Genomic DNA, 20,777 nt, shown 5'->3' with positions numbered 1-20,777 from the left:
CGCACACAAGTGTGATCTGCACCCACTCCAGTCAGCGGAATTGAGTGTCCTTTCATATCTTCAGACAGAGTGGTTGTGTATGTGTGGATATAACCACTGTATATGAGGCTGTGTTGGGATGGCTCTAATGTACAAGCATTCTAACAGCCTGTATTTAGGAGATAAGAATGTCCAGAAAGTTTCTCTTTCTTCAATCTCCAAAATTGTGTGCTGCATATATGATCTGGACTAAAGATGCCAACGATGTACATTTGCAAATAACACAAATTCTTTTCTCATAAATCTCCCAACAGTCCTCATACAGACTCAACTATAGTAAAAGTGTCCCAACAATTAAAATAGCTGTAGCGGCAATCATCGGGGTCCAAGCAGTTTGTACATGGAGCACCAAATGGCCAAAGTTTGAATGATTCCACCATTTTACCAGTTGAACAAGGACAACTGGAATTTTGGACATTTCTAGTCTAGGTAGAGTCCATGACTCTAATTTAATACATTGATTCGTCAAAATCAGCTAATTGTTCTTCACAGTCCTCTAACTGTCTGTTGTGTGTGTGTGCTCAAAAAAACATCTGGTGATGGTACACAGTCCTGGCTCTGTAAATAGGAAACAAACTAAGTGGCACAGACCAAGCCATACACAATTCCTGCCAATTAACACGTTGCCTGAGGAGCACAGAGGGGAGGGGTGTAACTTAATTTTCAAATATCAAGACCGCGGCCCATGCCTCTACGCTATACCAACCAGCAGGCTTCCTGGAGGGAAAGCCAAACCTACTCTCCCTGGTGGCGCCCAGCTGCAGTGCTTTACTAACAACAGCCCTGGGACGACACAGGAACAATACGAGGAGATTTGCTCTAAGCTTCAACAGAAGGGGATTGACTGGTTACCTACATACCTAGCAATTCTGAGAGGGAATCGCAAGGGCATGATAATGTTGTTTAACTCGGCACAGGAGGTGAAGCCTTGAAATCATCGGTGAAATCAGCTTTTTGCTGTACATCCATTCAGGGCAAAAAAGTTGCATTCATTACTCTATATGCTCTAACTGTATTCAAATTCGTCCCCTCAATTTCCTCATAATTATTGAAGTCAAGCATCTACCAACCATATGTTGTTTCAGACAGGAATGCTTTGGTAAACAAGAACCTCAATACATTTTTTCAACTTTACCGAGCTCTCAAGAATCTGTTTCCAAAGTATGATGCAAAAGGCACAGTGACTAAAATGTGGCTAAAACAGTGGCAAAGTCCAGTGATTAGATATGCCAAAAGTGTAGTATCTTAAACAGAGAAAATGAATGAGACATTAAATGCATCACAAATGTCATCACAAAAGCACAAATATTACAAATATTTTTAAATCTGTTTTCCACTTCCTGTCAGCAGACGTGCTTCAAATTGTAAATGTATCATTGCTGTCTAACACATTTTCTAATTCCCTGAAAAGAGTTGTTATAAAGCCCCTACTCAAAAAGAACAATCAAGATGCTTTTGAAAATTAATGGCCCATATCCAAACTACAATTTGTTGGCAAAATCAGTGAGAAAATTGATTACACGGTTAGTTTTAAATCAACTTCAAACACGAAATGGCTATTTTGACAACTTTCAGTCAAGTTTCTGTGCTAATCTAGCCTGAAGTTGTCATACTCTATAAATATAATTCTAGTCAGAGTATGAGTCTGATACTGCTCCATTGGGCTATGATTATGGGGCGTGTTTCAACCGAACCAGGGGGAAAAAACACCTCTTCGCTCAATTGGATAGACCTACCACCAATCAGAGCAACGTAGTATGACTATAACTTAGCTGATAAATTAAACTTTTACCGAATCCTGTAGGAATGACGGCAAAAACATCTTTTCGATCGAGAAATGCCTTTCTCCGCGTTTCTCTGTTCCTCATTCAAAAATTAATGCTCTGTCGATGACTTCTAGAACAGACTCGATGGCAATATCTTCACATTTCAGCTCTCCAGCGGCAGCATGTTCAACCCAAGGGCTCTTTGGTGACGTGGTTGATTACGTTATTGTTGATCATCTGTCCATCATTGTATAAAGCCCGCCCTGACAATTTGATTGGCTGTAGTGTTTTTGGTCGGGCATAATTTCTCCTCAACGGGGCCATGCCAGACCGAACTTCCAGACCTCAAATGTTGTGGGCGGGGCTAAGTTCGGTCTGGTATCCAGGCTAGTGCTAATCACCTCTCATTAAGGTTTTAAAATGCATACGCCTCAATACAGATACAGACAAAATATCAGTCCTGCTGTTATTAAACCTGAGTGCAACCTGTAACACTGTTGATCATATACAATATGATCATAATATAGTGCTACAGACTGAAACACTGAGTTGGGTTTTCGGGTACAGTTATCAAGTGGTTCAGATAATCAGAAGACAGGAGCTTCTTTGTTGAAACTATACCTGAACACCCCATGACCTGTGGGCCTTTATAAGTCAACGTTTCGCTAGGACAGATGAATGAGGCATGAATGAGTTTTTCTATTCATGTTTTGAGATAAGGTCTCTAGATTAGAGCTTGTCATAGCTATGCTGATGATACCCACATTTACTTATCCCTCTCACCTAATGACTATAGTCCCCTTGAATCCCAAATCAATAGCTGGATGACTTGAAATGTCCTCCAGCTTATTAAGGACAAAACTGAAATAATCTTATTTGGGAAAAATGAAGAAAGACTTCAGCTACTCATCTTGACACAGAAAGACTAAAAGCGAAAGACATTGTGAAAAACCTTGGTGCCTTAATTGACTGTATCTCAGTTTTGATAGCCATGTGAAAGCAATCGCAAAGCAATTGTCAAAACATGTCAAAACATGAATTAGAAAAACTCATTCATGCCTTCATTTTCAGCAGGGTTGACGACTGCAATAGCCATTTCACAGGCCTTCCTAAAAAGTCAGGTTGTACAAAAATCAGAAGCTAAAGTTCTTACGAACACCAAAATAAATCACCACATTACTCCCATACTGAAGTTCTTACACTGGCTTCCAGTAAGTCACAAAATTGACTGTAAAGCACTGCTGCTTGTTTGTGAGTCACTGTGATATGTTTCAGCAGTACACACCTGCTAGACCTCTTAGATCACAGGAGAAAACTCTATTGGTAATACCTACTGTCAGAACTAAACATGGTAAAGCAGCTTCATTGCTGCATTGCTTCTCAGCTCTGGAACCAGCTTCCAGATGACATAAAAGGTGCTCCAACTGTAGCCAGTCAAGACTTGCCAAAGACCCGCCTGTTCTCAGATGTATTCGGTTAATTGATCAAATGCAAGCTACTTTTTATTAATGTACCAATTCATGTATTTACTAATGCTCTTTTAATCCACTTAACGCACTGTTTATTTAGAGTACTTTGTATAAAATTCATTCTACCTTTACATTTATTTACTTTTTTAATTTGTTATGCACTTTGTCTTTCTTTCCTTTGGATATTCCTTTTGCTTGTATTTATGTGAAGCATATTGAATTACTGTGTATGAAATGTGATGCATAAATGAACATGCTTTACCTTGCCTTGTGTATTTTAAATTGTGCTTTCCATAGTGACACAGCCCTGATGACAATTATACCTAAGCCCGATACCTAAGAACCGTCCACCATCGGTTTTATTTTCCAAAATATTAGACAGTAGACCTGAGACAGTAATTGGGAAAATATTTAGCCCAGATCAAACAGCTTTGTCAAGGGACATCTCATCTAATATTAGCAGTATCTTACACATAAAAAGTGCAACACATGAAATCCAACCAGCCTTTGGCCTGCTATTTCTAGATGCTGAAAATGTGTTAATTGAATTGCGTTCATCGAATGGCAATATCTTTAGAGGATTGTAAAAGAATTTGTCAATATGATTTAAATACTGTATGCTAATCCTTCAGCCCGGGTATGTGTGGGAGAGGGCTTCTCAGTTGTTTGACAAGGAATGGAGCACACGGCAAGGGAACCCTCTGTCTTAATACATCTTTATTATATCTATCAAACCGGCAGAGGGTTGGGGCTCGGATGAGGTTGGCGGGGTTAGGATTTAGGATTTTTATTAGGATCCCCATTAGCTGATGCAGAAGACACCAGCTACTCTTCCTTGGGTCCGCACAAAACATATAACAAAGAAGAAATCAACATACCAAACAACAGATAAAAAAGGAAAAGCATATAACAAGGAAGAAATCAACATACAAATCAAAAGATAAAAGAAAAGGAAAAGACTTAATAACTAAACCATCAACACACAAAACAACGAATGACAAAGAGGAAAAAGGATAGATGAGTAGATAAGTAAAATGTAGTAATACATACTAGGATCCAGTGCAAACAGCCATGAGGTGTTGCTTCACTTGTTTTTTGAAGCTAGCTTTGTTCTTGGTTTTGTAAATCTGGAAGGGAGTTCCATTCAACCATAGCCCTACATAGTACTGTACGTTGTTTTGAGTTTGCTTTGATTTTTGGAATTGTGTCGTAACCACTGGTGGCATGTCTGGTGGGGTATGTGTGTACATTATAGCTGAGTGTGAGCTGCCTAAACAAACAGTCAGGGGTTTTTAATGTGTAAATGTTTTTTATGAAAGACAGAAGTGATGCTTTTAACCTCTCATCAACTTTCAGCCAGGAGAGTCGGTCATGCATGTTGTTTATGTTTGCTCTTGGTGTGCACTGTGGAATCCCACATTGTAAATGTCTTGCGTTTGAGAGGCTTCCATTAAAGAAAACCTTTTGTGTCCTATTAGTTAGGTAACTTTCGATCCATGCCACGGCAGATGGAGTAAAGCCATATCACTTGAGTTTTCTCAATAGCAAGCTATGATCAATTACATCAAAGGCGGCACTAAAGTCCAATAGAACTGCTCCTACAATATTCTGTTGATCAATCTCTTTTAACCAATCATCTGTCATTTGCGTGAGTGCTGTGGAGGTTGACGGTGCAAACCCATGCCACCGTTGTGAGCGACTTCCATCGCTTTGAGTGGGCGTTGTGTAGCGTGTGGAAATAGCATACAGTCCAACTGTCAAAGACGACACCAAACAATCTCATTGGCTGCTGCCGGGAAATATCGCTCCTCATTTGCATAAGTTTCAACATGTTCGAATTTTCAACGGACGCGTCGCTCAGATCGCTAATTTACGTCACAATGGATTGGCTCCCATTGAAATGCATTGGGTTTAGAGATCGCGTCGCTCACAACGGTGGCATGGGTTTGCACCGTGAGTGTCCTTCCCTGTAAGCATGCTGGTAGTTGCTTGTCAAGTTGGTCATTGAGAAGTAGCATTGTATCTGATCAAATACAATTTTTTCCAACAGTTTGCTCATAACAGGTAACAAGCTGATTTGTCGACTGTTTGAGCCAGTAAAAGCAGCACGAGGGTTTTTAGGTAGAGGGATTACCTTAGACTCTTTCCAGATTTGAGGGCACATATTACTGTCAAGACTCAGATTAAAGATGTTGCATATTGGAGTGGCAATATGGTCCGCTACCATCCTCAATAGCTTCCCATCCAGGTTATCAATACCAGGTGGTTTCTCATTATTGATAGACAATAACAGTTTTTCCACTTCTTCTATAGTCACTTTTAGAATTCGAAAGAGCAGTTCTTGTCATTCATTATTTTGTCTTGTATACATTAATACAATGGCTCACAGTGTGGTGTTAGCATTTCCTGCCTGAGTTTACAAACTTTGTTAGTAAAAAAATCGTTAAAATAATTGGCAATATCTAAAAGTCCCTTCCACTTCAATGAAAGATGGAGTCGGGTTGCTCTTTCTGCCCATTATGTAATTTAGGGTGCTCCAGAGTTTCTTTCCATCATGTTTTATGTCATTAATCCTGGATTAGTAAAATAATTTGTTCTTCTTTTTGTTCAATTTAGTGACATAGTTCCTCAGTTTACAAAATACTTGCCAATCAGATGTGCAGCCTGAACTTTTTGCCACTCCTTTTGCATCACCTCTCTGAGCCATGCATTCTTTTAATTCATCATCGACCCAGGGAGCCCTAACACCTCTAACAGTTAGCCTTCTGACAGGTGCTTGTTTATCCATAACGGGAACTAACAGTTTAGTGAAAACACTAAGCACAGTATCTGGGTCTCTCTGTTTACTGACATCAGACCAACAAATCTTTCCAACGTCATCCACATATGAGTCACGACAGAAACCCCTGTACGATCTTTTATATACAATTTTTGGCCCAACTTAAGTAGTTCTGTTCCAAAACAAGCAAGCTAACTACCTAAAAGGCATGCAAAAACATTGCAAACACCACCAACAGCCATGTATAGCTGGCCATCCACCAACAGTATTGCTGGCCATGTCAGTCTGTAAAAGCTTTTCCAGCCTGTTATACAGAACTACATAGGGCATATGATGGATGGCCAGTGGGAAAGACACAGGTGTCAATCTTAAACATTCAAAATGTAATCAATAACCTGTTGTATTGTATGTGATTTCTTGGTGTTGCAATAAATAAAAAGAACATTTCAACAGGGACAAGAACAGAAAGTCCAAGAAACTGGTACACCACAAATAATATCTACAGATGTCAAGAGCAGATCACAGAGTAGTATAACTCAAATCATATCTACAGATCACAAGAGCAGATGACAGATGGGCTAGGACCATTAATGCTCGCCTTACTACTGAGCGTTACTTCTAGTGGCAGGATACAATGGAAGAGGTGGAATTGGAATACAATGGAGCCTTACTGTGTACATCTTTACCTTAATCTTAAACATAGACACACACACATACGTAGACACACAGAGAGAGGCAAACAGGCTGGTAGGCACACCCAATATGCACACAACAAAACAAAGCAATGTATTACTGCATTATTATTGTAAATAACTCCCAAATCAGTTTTTACTGTCAGTAGCTAAATTGAAACTACAATGGATGCCTGGTTATCAAGATGTTGCTGTCATTTTAGATGACAACTACTTTAGATACAAAATACTCTAGTTCTAACACATTCCTCAGTGTAGGCTGATGTTCAACCATCCTAAAAAAAACTGTTCTGTTGTAATTTAATTCTGCCTGAGAGCTGGCTTTGTGTGTGTATACGTGTGTTTTTCTTTAAAGCTGTGTCTTGATTTGTGAGTGTCTGTGTACCACATCCACAAGTTAAAAATGTCTTGGAGTTCTCATTTACTAAATGGGCCACTGTTGTGCATGGTATATTATCATACACCTATGCAAAATCCTTTATAAACACACACACACACACACACACACACACACACACACATACACACACACACACACACACACACACTGCACGCTCATGACCAAAACAGACACAAATACAGACCAAATATTTGTTCCAGTGTGTTCAAGTCTTAGAATGGTGTTTCTTAAAAGAGATTTAAACCTGCCTTACCTGTCCACTACGACACAGGCTCTTGCACCAGCTTCCAAGACTAACGTGCTTATTATTAGGATTGTAAATTAAGCTTAATGTGTTTGGACAGAGTGCATGTCAACACAACACACTGTCAATGGATCAGATGAGTTTTACAACCACGAGATCATATATCACCGATCCTATTGAATGTGTGTTTGACTGTGAGGCATCTAGCACAGGAAATGGACCTGAGTGTATTACACAATATACAGTCACAGTGAACTCACCCCAAATTCAGATTTGCCAGCTACTAGTTTCACTAGTCATGATCACTACAGTCTTGTTGCAGCCAGGCTGGCCTCAGGTGGAGTTTCAATACCGTGACAAGGCAAGAGGAAAGACATGGCAAATACTGAGGTAAACCAACAAGAGTGGAAACTGTTCCTTTTTCACTAGAAACATTCCTTACAGTGTGTGTTAGGACATGCTGCTCAGGTATTTTACCTCCATATGCGCACAGACACCTGGTAATAGGAGACCATACTGATTTGATTTACTAACTACTAGTGTCATTCTACCATGAACAACCATGAACAACCCTTCATAAGCGCAATACTGATGATCAACTTTCATAGCAACCAATGAAATCCACATTCGGATACCACATTATCTGAGAGCCCACGTCACAATCCATGTTCAACCCTATTATATATAACAGACACAAAAATAGCAAGCCACAGAATATAGCTAGTTAAGAATAGTATGCTATGTTGTCAGTTATACATATTTAAACACAGCTTTCAAAGTTAAAGACCCAATGAGCAGTGCCTTATTAGAGAGAATCCAACAGGCATCCAATAAAGGTGGTCAAATCTACTTACAGCAATGCTGTGACCAATAAAACGGCACCGGATAACTTCAGCTTTCATCCACAGCTGCTCTCACTAGCCTATTGTATCCCTTGTTTCAATCTTGGAGTCTCTGTCTGTCGACCCCTCTCCTTTAGTCAAGTGGACTGCTTCTCAGAGCGGTCTGACACAAGCTTCAACCATGACGCAACTCTGCTATCCATAGCTTCGGGGAAGGAAAAGAAGAGAGAGCAAGAAGGAGAACTGAGGAGGAAGTGAAAAAAAGGAAGATTGAAGGAGTCTAAAACCCCACCTTCGAATTCAAAAACAAAAGCTAAATGGTAGCAGCGTGGGCTCTAAAATAAAGATGTGGGCAAAGCATACTTATGTTTGATGATGGTAACAACTATTCATCAAAGTCAAAGGGCAGTTTTCTATTTGTCATTAGAAGAGGGTGAGCTGGTATTAGGGTGTAGAAATGTATTCATATAAAAAAACAGATGTTACGTATGCAGCCAGAGATTAGGAAAAGGAAAACTCCAAAAGTGAAAATCCAGCAGGAACAGTACACCACAACACACCAACACACACTGAAATGTACACTCATACAGTCACTCAAAAAAGAAACACACAGTCATACATCAAAATATCTCTGAACAGGTGAACATCTATCAAGTGATTATAAACCCACACATTAACATACATACACATACACTGATAGAAACAAAACCAACGTATCTAACAGTTATGTGCATTGTACCTTAGTATTAATAAATACAAATAGAAATGTTCACCCCTCTAAAAATGACTCCTCTGAGAGAGAAAGAAAGAAAGATAGAGAGGGAAGGAGAATAAACTCACAAGTTGTTGTGTAACTCACCTGCTGCTGGCAGGCGCACACACACACACACACACACACACAAACACTGGCATCGAGAGAGTCTTAAGAGAAAAACATAATCCTTCCTCTTCTGGTCATAGACACAGCTACAGCCACTACAACACCTGCTACAATGACTTCACTTTATAAGTCCTAACATATTGCCCTTCTGTCCGAGAATATGTACACATACCAGTATGCCTGATCCCTTAGTCTATGAAGTGTTCTCCGATGAGCAGTGGTTACGATTTGTTTGTTCAGGTTACAAAGATTGCAGACAGATAACACTGACACAAACACGAGGCGATGTTTACCACTCCTCCCCCCAACACACACACACTCAGTCACTCCACCCTCTCTTCCTCACCACTCCCTCTTCCCGCTCTCTCACACACTCCTTTTCAGTCTTACTCACCTCACCCCCTTACTCATCAAGTTTCACAGGAGTTTCACAGTCATTTTTTTTTTTCGCTTTTCAACACTTTTTTTTGCCTTATTGTCCTTCTTTACAAAATGCAACATTTATGCTAATCCAATTGTACATTTGTAAAGGTGTTTGCTAATGTAGACTCTCTTCTCTTTGTTGCCACACAATAATATTTGTTTTGTCCTTAATTTGGCTCATCCAAATGATTTATTTGCTCTAAACATTGACACAGTGAGTCCATTGGTCTATAATCATCTGGCGAGAGAGCCAAATATATCCGTGTCATCTGCATAACTAAGATAATCAAATGTGTTAGTCTGTAGAATTTGGCAACGCAGAAATTGAACAGAGGAGATCTGAGAATTGATCCCTGGGGGACTCCATGTCATAGCCACTCTATCAGATTCTTAATGGTGACAAAGCAACTCTGGTTTTAGATAATACCTGAACCAATTAAGGACTGCCCCAGAAAGTCCTACCCAACTTTCGAGCAGTATTATATGATCTAGTGTCAAATGCCGCTCTGAGATCTAGTGAAACCAGAACTGATACTTTACCTGAATCAGTATTCAGCGGTATATCATTTAACATTTATTTATAATACGGCTCCTCGGAATGTTCCAAAAAGTTCCGTTGAGTTGAATGGGGGTCCGTGTATCATCCGATCATTCAAGTATTCCATTCAATCTGGCAAACGGAAAACGAAATAACGACTCAATGTTTTGTTTTCCCGTTTTTCTGTATGACCAAATACATGGGAATTGGTGTTTGTTTTCCTTTTTTTCAACACAAAACAGAACAATTAATAAAGAGGGAAACCAAAACGAAATAATGCCTGTAATTTATGATTATTGTTTTTCTGTTTCCCCACACCCCCATGATCCTATGCGAAAGTTACCATTGTTCGTCAAGGAAAGGCCTGTTGTTATAATGCAGAGCTGCCAAGCGTCACGCTTTGAGTGTGGCAGTCACGCAATTTGACCCATTTTCACACCACACGCTACACTTGACATTTCTCACGCTTATTTTCCCATTCAATAGTCTATATTTTCTATTTTCATGATAATAAACTTTGGCCCTCGTGGCTTCGAGTAACTCTGATTGACTGACCGAGATAACCAACCCGGCAGTCCTTTGTGCCCAAATCTAACCAACCACGGAAGGCACCACGCAATATAAAGCAATCAGAAGCAACGTAAGGCGGGTCTTGACACAGGGGTGCAAACTTGTCACCTTTAGGCGAAATTCGCCGTTTTTAACTTTTCCCATTATAGTTTTATGAGTTAAATCGCAGAGACTATAACATCAGCTAGATCACTAGCTATCATTTAATGCAAATTGAACTCTTCTATTTAGCAACCAGAAAACACAACTTAAGCTGCAATTTAAGTTTAATTTCTCAAAATCAGCTCACCAATAAAAAGAGGGCTTGTGTGTTTTTAAATTGACATAAAAAAATACAGCTTCCAAACATTTTCGAAGCAATTTGACCTTGAATGTGAGTAGTTGATCGAGTTATCATCTGCCCCGTCTTTTGATGCAATCATTTTAGCTCGGGCATTGGTCGCCCATTATGTATTTATCACTTCAATGGATTGGAAGTCCACTTTCCGGGCTCTCGCACGCCCCCTTCAGTGAGGCAGAGGTTACGTTTGCCTACCCTATGTGCTTTTTCACTGCGGTTTTATGACAGATCAGCAAGACTAAATAGGTTCTACGCCGCAGTGAAAAAGCACATATGGTAGGCAAACGTCTGGTTGCTAAATAGAAGAGTTCAATTTGCATAAAATGATAGCTAGTGATCTAGCTGACGTTATAGTCTCTGCGATTTAACTCATTAAACTATAATGGGGAAAGTAAGAAACCCCTCAGGGTGCTGTCATCAATGTGCAAGCTGCCAATTTAATGGTTATTTAAGATACTGCATCTGTAACTTATTAGCAACTAAACTCCGCTGACGACCGTGTCTTTTATGTACATTTTTCGGCGTTTTCGCGCTAAGATTTTCCCAAAGGGCCCGAGAAATAGACACTGTACTATCCGTTAACACCGTTATTGTAACCTATTTTGGCTTAAAAACGCCGAATTTCGCCGAAAGGTGACAAGTTTGCAACCCTGTGTCAAGACCCGCCTTACGTTGCTGCTGATTGGTTTATGGGTGTTTCTTTAATTGCGGGCACTTTTGCCATTTTAACTTTTGAATTTTAAAATTAGAAATAAGGTTTAACAGATGATGTTAAAACAATGTTTACATGCTTAGAAGTAAATATTCAATGATGGCCAAAAATCTGCATATTTTATCTTTTTTTAACATATGGAATTGCAAAATGTCATTACCATCACAACACCAAAAACTGCCTTTAAATTAAAATGATCCAATAGGAACAAAATGTAATCTCATCCATGTAGTAAAAATGGGGGACTATTAACAATACTTCAAATAAAGAAAGGTTTACAGGCATCAAGTTATGTATATTTTCATGTATTCAATATCAAATCATGTTTATAGGATTTCAACAATGCGAACTTTAGTTTAATTTCTATAAAAGTAAATATACACATTTTTTCTTTGAATAGGTGCATATAACTCAATTAGGGTATTAATCTTACAGCACCACATTTCAAATAAAATCATTTGTAAAGGACTTTTATGCTTAATTAAACTCATTAAAATAGCAATGCAGTAATGACATGCTGTTGCGGTAATGACATACTGTTGCGGTAATGACAGAGTCACTTCATGGTCAAAACAAAAGACTAAGGGCCTGATTTACTAATATGCGAGCGCTGCTTAATCTGCGTTCGCAAATTAACGCACAGTTTTTTGCGCATTTTACTTGGTATTTATCAAACCAGATCGCGCTGGGCAATCTGTGTTTACGCCGCCCTATATAGGGCCTGATTTACTAACACTGCGACCGCTGCTTAAACTGCTGTCGCACATTAACGCACGGTGTTTTTGCGCATTTTCCGTGATATTTATTTAGGAAGAGAAAATGAAGGTTCAGCGAGGTGGAGATATATATTGGTTCACGTTCGCTCAATCACTGAACCTGATTCAATGTGTGCGCTGCTATATTGTTGTTCTGCCCGCCATCACCTACAGCGAGATGTTTAAAAGAACACGATTGTAAAGAATATGCTATTGGTGGCATTAATGCATAAACTGTCTATTATAACAATATAGATGTGTACATGGCGAGATTAATCATTTCTACAAGGGACATGGGTTCAGTACAATATATAGCCTATGGACGTGGGTGCAATCAATGGTACCGAAAGTTTGCGATTTCAAAGTCCACAATTGCGTGAACTCGCGGCATTGTATGGGTAGGCCTAGCTATAGTCATGGCTCTGTGTGTGTGTGTGTGTGTGTGCGCGCGAGTTCAATGCCTCTCTCTCTCTCTCTCTCGCTCCTGCGGGCAACGAGAGTGAAGTGTCTTTCTCCTGTGTCTTCGGGGCAACATGAGTTATAAGTCAATGTTAATGTTGACGGTGGAAAGGGGAATTCACTTTTCCACAAACTGGTTGAAATTATCCGGAGGCCAATATTTGCAAATTAGTTTTAACAACTGATGGAATGGAATGTGATCGCAGGGTGGAGGGTTGGATGTCTCTCTGATCTGGTCCAGTAATTGAAGTATTGCGTGGCTGGTTAACCTGTACCGTCTAATGATTTGTGGTTCGCTTTACTGAAAATGTGTTATATGAGTTGAAAAGATGATTTCTGTGCGCTGTCTCTGTCTTCTCCTTGCTCTTATAACTGCCGGCATATCAATTTTCAGACTCAATGAAAATGCGCTTCCTGTTAAGACGTGCTTTTATGAGGCGGAGAATTTAGCCCGCAAACAGGGAAGTGCGCTCGCCAGGCAGTTTAGTAAATTCCACGCAATACATCATGAGGCGCACTCCTCCCATTAAATAGCGCTTTACGCCCACGTTACCACCCAAGTTTCGTGCCATCCCAATTGTTGGCAGGTACACACCCCCAAAGCGTTAATATGCGACTCTGCCCCCTTAGTAAATACCGTTTTATGTTTACGACCGCTATTTTACGCCAGAAATGGGCGCAATCCTGTTAGTAAATCAGGCCCTAAAAGTGTAGGAAATGTTTTAGTTTTTTCAGGATAAAGGGTGCTTTGAATAGCTAACACCACTCAGCAGCTAGTTCAAACTGTACTTAAAATACATATGAATAATCTGTATATTTCATTATTTTCACAAAAAGTGTTATTGTAATAACCATCGTGGTAATGACGCTGAATTGATGTACTATATGGGTAAGAGGAAAACAATAATAAACTAGAATGCGTTTCGTGAACAACTGCGAGAGTGTGCTTGCTCTGTTGCGGCCAAGACCTTTGACATTGCAGCCATAATATCACACAAAGGATCAGACATGGGAAGAAAAGTATTAACAGTCTGAGGTGTAACTATAAACAACCTTTATTGTTAAATCTAGGGGCAGATGTCAGTGATAATTGCTTAGATTTTCTTAATGATAATTTACAACACTTAGTAAACAAAACAAAAAAGGTGTGGCATCCAACATGGGCCTGTAGTCTTGTAAATCACATAATGTGTAGGCCTACAATAACAGGGAGCATGAATCTATCTATATCGTATTCATATCTATTCATCCATCCACACATCCAATATAATGTGCCCGTGGGATCACGTGACGTTAGCTACAAAATGTCAGGTCCCTCCCTCACCCCTCATTAGTTAGTTCACTTGCAGTGATTCTGGAAGACGGATGGAGGATATCACGTACCCTGTTGATAATCTAGCCAAGGCCTGTATGACTGTCAGGTTGTTGACCAAAAATATAAAGTTTATCTTTCTGTACCCATCGGTTGACCAATAAAAGTTTAAACAAATCCGAGTTATTGTCAGACCATCACATTTTTTTCTGAGCTAGTCGCCCCAACTGGATAACCCAGTGCTACAACTGACGAAGTTGGCTATACACCTGGACAAATGCCCCTACACTCATTCCAATATCGTATATGGATAACAGAGGATGTGATTACACTACAGTATAAAGACAGTTCACAAGTTGTCTTTGTGTCATCAATTGCGAGCAGGTATGATACACCGCTAGCTAGCCCACCACATCGTACTGCTTGAAACTTATAAGCTGTGCTCGAAAGTTAGCACAAATAGCTAAACCTATCAACTTTCGTTGACAGCCACTGATGAGAACAGCGATGTATTTGTTCAGTGTGTATTTATTGAAAATTATTAGTTTACCAGGCACTTACATCTATGTCATCCAACATGGGAAATCCATGTCCTAACTCATGTGAGTTATTGTTTTACACATCATTATAGTTTCTTCAAGGCTGAAAATTGGCGATCTTTTTGGTGCTGACATATTGACGAAATTACTTATTATGTGATGAAGTCTTGAGCTGAGGTAATGATATCAGAGGCTACAAAGTTACATTCTTTGCAGCGGGAAAGAGTCATATGGAACAAATAATATAGCTTGTGTTTCAAAGAATTAGCTGGAACAAATTACTTTTATTGGGTAGGTAGGTATAAGATAGCCAGTGACTTCAGGCGAACTCCGGCTCCCTCCGTGGTGGACACCATAAGCAGTAAAGAGTTTGGAACATCATCTGTTGACTCGGAGCATTCTTTAATTTCTGTTGAATAGGCCTGTGATATAAAGCTTGATGGTGGATACTAAACGAGGGGAAATCTACTGTACGGAGATATTTCTGCTTAGTAGACAATGCAGATTCTAATTAGGCTGTTGGATATGTCCAATGTAAGGAGTGTGAAGTTTTAATGAAATATGATTGATTCAACTCTCGTTCTCCACAACAACCTGGATAAACCGGCGTGCAAAAAGATCTTCAATGGTAAGACTTGTCTGTTGTGCCTCTGTTGGTGTCTCATAAAACGTGAGTTTTATAAAAGCATAGAGTGTGTATTGTGTAGCTATTTCATTCCGAGATGGCAGGGGAGTAAAATGCTCCGCTCCTAAAATAGATAAATACAGACAGCCGGAAAGGTTATCAAACGGAATGAAATAGCTACACATTACACTCGCTATGCTTTAATAAAACCCACGTTACTCACTTACTGGTTAACACTGTTAGAGCGGTTGTATAAACTGTACCTGTAACTGTTGCCACTGCATTTGTTTTAATATTTTGCACTCTCTATCTAACCACTTGTTCAGGTGTTTTCTTGAGTTGGCACAGCCAACTACTGCACACGTAGTTCCCGAACCACTTTTCCTCGTTAATTTTTCCATCCTTTTTGTGTCTCTGCGTCGATATCGGAGATACCTAGCAAAATAAACCTGAGCCTGGATGAAGGCTAAATAGCTCGCTAGCTATCATCACTCTATTCACGATTGTATCAATTGTATATCTAGGTTTTCTTTGGTGACTGTTGTCGCATTCAACAGCACAACATATCCCGGGCCTTTTGAACTGTCTGTGGATTGTGAACAACTCGCTAGCTATTACTACTACTGTATCATGATATAAAGCTTGATGGTGGTTTTCAATTTCCATGATTTTTATGGCATTTAAGAGATATAAAGCTTGATGGTGGTTTTCGATTTACATGATTTTAATGGCATTTAAGAGAGATTGATTTTTATGGCATTTAAGAGATATAAAGCTTAATGGTGGTTTTCGATTTTCATGATTTTAATGGCATTTAAGAGAGATTGGAGAAGGCGATCTAATTTCAGTTGGCTAGAGTGGGTGACGTCACAATGGCTCAACATTCCACCATGTTAGTCAATGAGAGAAAAAGGTGATGAAAAAGAGGAATAAAAAAGGAGTGGCAAGGAGTACCACCACGAAAAGTCATAGCAGGTTGCACCGTTTCGGGCCGGGCGTTTCGGTGTTTGAATGGCGTCTCTATCTCAATCGGGCGAGGAGTAGTTAGCTGCAAGAAAAACGGGGAGAATAAATAAAGAAAACTTGACAACAACAATACTGTGCTTCCCTTCGGGCAAGCACACTAATTACTTACTTTTCAAGATATCAAATGACCCTCCTCCCTCATGGCTGACATGTGCACCTCTGCCAGCCTTCATTTCCATGGTTACAGCATAAACAAATCTTGCCCTCATACAAATATATGCAATTATCATAGACCGTCGCGGTAATGACGGTGGTGTTGGGGACAGGGCTATATTGTTAAAAAATATTCTCAGATTGTATAGATATGAACACAGCTAATATATCTACACTCTTTTAAAGATGTTAACATAACATACATTGACCCTTATTAATGAGATAATAATATTTTATATCTGTTTTGGAGAAAATAAGTTTAAAAATCTGGGTTGGGGACGAGCCTATTTGGCCAAGTATTAGTATTTACAATATTTTTAAAAATAGAAAACCTCATGATTGGGGTGTAAAACTTTAATTCATAGTACAATAAATATTATTTAAAATAACTAAGCTATTTATTTTGTACAATATCATTTTAAACAGACATTTTACCTCTGGGGACATAAAAGTGCCCGCAATCAAAGAATCACCCTTATATTGCGTGGTGCCTTCCGTGGTTGGTTAGATTTGGGCACAAAGGACTGCCGGATTGGTTATCTCGGTCAGTCAATCAGAGTTACTCGAAGCCAAGAGGACCAAAGTTTATTATCATGAAAATAAAAATATAGACTATTGAATGGGTAAATAAGCGTGAGAAATGTCAAGTGTAGCGTGTGGTGTGAAAATGGGTCAAATTGCGTGACTGTCACACTCAAAGCGTGACGCTTGGCAGCTCTGCATTATAACAACAGGCCTTTCCTTGACGAACACTGGTAACTTTCGCATAGGATCATAGGGGTGTGGGGAAACAGAAAAACAATAATCATAAATTACAGGCATTATTTCGTTTTGGTTTCCCTCTTTATTATTTGTTCTGTTTTGTGTTGAAAAAAAGGAAAACAAACACCAATTCCCATGTATTTGGTCATACAGAAAAACAAAACATTGAGTCGTTATTTCGTGTTCCGTTTGCCAGATTGAATGGAATACTTGAATGATCGGATGATACACGGACCAATGGGCCACCCAAACGTTTGGAGGTCAGATATTTCTATATATTGCCCGCTGGAAACATTTATGACCGCTGCCATTGGAACAGGTTTTGTGCTTCCAATTTACAACTTTCATATAATTCCGCAAGTAGGTCAATTTTTTTTTGCATGAAGAACTACCTCTTTTTTGTGGAAATCATATTTGGTATTTAGGAGGAATGTTTTCTATCGTTATGGCAAGTAGCGGGATAATGTATAGTCCTTAGATTCACTCTACATTATTCCTACATAATTTAACATTTTTACAAGAGCCAAGTGTCCAATCACCAATGACAAACACATTTGTGTCATTTCACATGTTATAAGCACCATCTCCCCAAGAAAGTAAAACATTGGAACATTAGGCCATGTTAAGCCTTTTCCTTATAATGGCCATAAATGGAGAGGAAAACATTTATTGTAAGTCCATACATAGGATTTTGGTTTAGATTTTTTGACAGGTGCAAATGTTTATGACAAGCCATATGAGAGACATTTGGTGACCATTGGTTGCTGTTTTGGCCAGAATAAGCGATGTTAAGCCTTTTCACGTTCAGCATTTCAGAATGTCCCCCTAGAGAACGGACTCCAAGCAGAAAGTATAAGAACAACTACTTGTCCATTATGTCCACAGCTGTCCATGTAAACATCTGAAACAGATTATAACTAATTCTATCACAGTCATCCCCAAAACTTTTTTTTTTAATAATCACATTGTTTATTTCTGCTTTCCCTGCCAATTAAGAGAAACAGTGTAATGACAAAACAACAATAAAAAGCCTGTCCTGTACAGCACAAATCCATTGATCTAATCTGCATTTCCATGCTTCTATATAGCCCTATATAAAGTTGGAGTAATTCTAATGATTTGTTTTTTTTATTGTAGATATTCCCAGGCCTTGGACTGATGACCACTATTCATACTTCTTGCAACTGAATACTTTCCGAATGAAGCAGGCTTCTAAAATCCCAGCCAGACTATAAACTACAAAAGGAGACTGTTATGGTTGAAAACACATTAAATGAGAGGGCCTGCCAAGCTATACAACACAGAGAGACACTCACACACACTCACTTTCACAAAGAGAGGGCTCTCCTTAGCTCAATGTTTGAGTGGAGGTCTTAATGTAAGCAGAGAGCTCCACGCTCTGACACTCTGCCTTCTCAGGAGTCATCACACACAGTGGGGAGTGCCTTATTAGGACATCAGCACTGAAATCAGGTGGGCCGTCATTTTCTACACCCCCTCCCAGAAATGTGTCTCATGTTCTTTTGAATACATTCTCCACTGAAAATGGCAACCGTTATAAAAGCCAGGAGGAGAATGTAGCTCCGTATAAAGCTAATACCGTTAGCTGATAAACCCCTCAATTTGAGAGTAGCAACCAAATGACTATTTATCTGAGTCAGTTTCTTTGAACCATTTTTAAATGAAGCGCCTGTTAGCACATTTTCCATGTGTAGAAAACTATTTTGCGCGATGGATAAAAAAAATGTAAAACATCACAAGTTAATTTTGGTTGTTTTTCTGGGAAAGGGCCAGTGAAAGACAGTCTTCTTGATAAAATCTAATTTGCCACATAACACACTTGAAACAGGGCATGTCCATCAACACGCAAATCGCAGGGTTCAAACTCATTTTTAAAAAGCCTTGGAAAATACAATTCCAAATTAAAATTAGTATAGTATTTACAGGAATGAAGCACTGAAGATGATCTAGAACGTCGTAGCATGTTTGATCTTTAAGCAATCAAAGAGGGAACATGTGTCTCTACTGTTCATTACCCTAGATTTACCCAAAAGCTGTTATGCATGCCAATTTAAATGGTTAAAAACTTTTTTCCTTTATGGCCAACTCTAAACTGCTAAATATAAGTGCATTAAATACATTGTTGTTTAGTGAATTAAGATAAAGTATGCTCCCTCCAAACTACACAGAAGAGTTTTATTAGTGCATTACATAAAAGTGTGCTTTTACAAGTTCAACTTTAGTGGATTTTCAAGTACTGTTGTTAGGTTACATTTCAGTTGATTTCCCAAGATTTATGCTAGGTAATAAACATAAATAATATAAAATAACTATACTACCCCGGAAATGTAGAGAAGAGTTTTATTAGTTACTTAATTGTGCTTTGAATACAGACTAAATTCCATTTCAGAGGATTTCCATGGCCTAAACTATTATCAAGTTAAATTTCAGTGGATTTTCAAAACAGCCAGAGCTCACTTTGCCGGCTACTGCATTCCATGATGCAACAGGGTGATTACCAACTTTTAAATAGCTTGGAGTGTATTTGAATCCACTGTTAATCCACTCGTAATATATAGGAAGTATATTTATATTTAACTCTGTTGTATGGGTACGACATTGTAAATACATTATAAATATTTAAATTGTATTATCCAAACATTTTGATTAAATTACTATTAGATTTCCAATACGTTATAAATATATTAACATTTCTAGGACCTGTGGGGTCCCTCAAGGATCCATTTTAGGGCCCTTACTTTTCAGTCTTTACATGCTACCCCTTGGTAGTGTAATAAGGAGGCACAACATCGACAATCATAGTTACGCGGATGACACCCAGCTCTATATTTCTGTAACACCCAACAACTACAGCTCTATTGATTGCTTGGTAAATTGCATTTCTGATATAAATGTATGGATGTCACAAAACTTTCTCCAGCTCAACCAAGATAAAACAGAGGTATTAGTCATTGGTGAAAGAAATGAAAGAGATAAACTATCTGCACATTTAAAAACACTAGCACTTAACACCAAGCACCAAGCCAGAAACCTAGGTGTCATATTAGACTCAGATCTCAATTTTGAAACCCACATCAAAAATATAATTAAAACATCTTTTTATCACTTAAGAAACATTGCTAAGGTGCAACCGTTTCTCGCTCAGGCTGACACCGAAAGACTGATGCACGCGTTTATCACAAGCAGGCTAGACTACTGTAACTCTCTTTTGTCTGGTCTACCAAAAAAAGCCATTAGTCAACTACAAACCATACAGAATGCAGCAGCGTGAGTCCTCACTAAAACAAGACGGAGAGCGCACATCACACCAGTATTAAAAACCCTGAACTGGTTACCTGTTAGTTCTAGAATAGATTTCAAGATTCTCCTACTAGTCTATAAATCACTCCATAGTCAAGCACCTGAATATATAACAGACATGCTCTCAAGGT

This window comes from Sprattus sprattus (assembly GCF_963457725.1).
Source record: "Sprattus sprattus genome assembly, chromosome: 16".
NCBI lineage: Eukaryota > Metazoa > Chordata > Actinopteri > Clupeiformes > Clupeidae > Sprattus > Sprattus sprattus.
The sequence above is the reverse complement of the archived record's forward strand: the minus strand, read 5'-3'. Positions refer to the sequence as shown.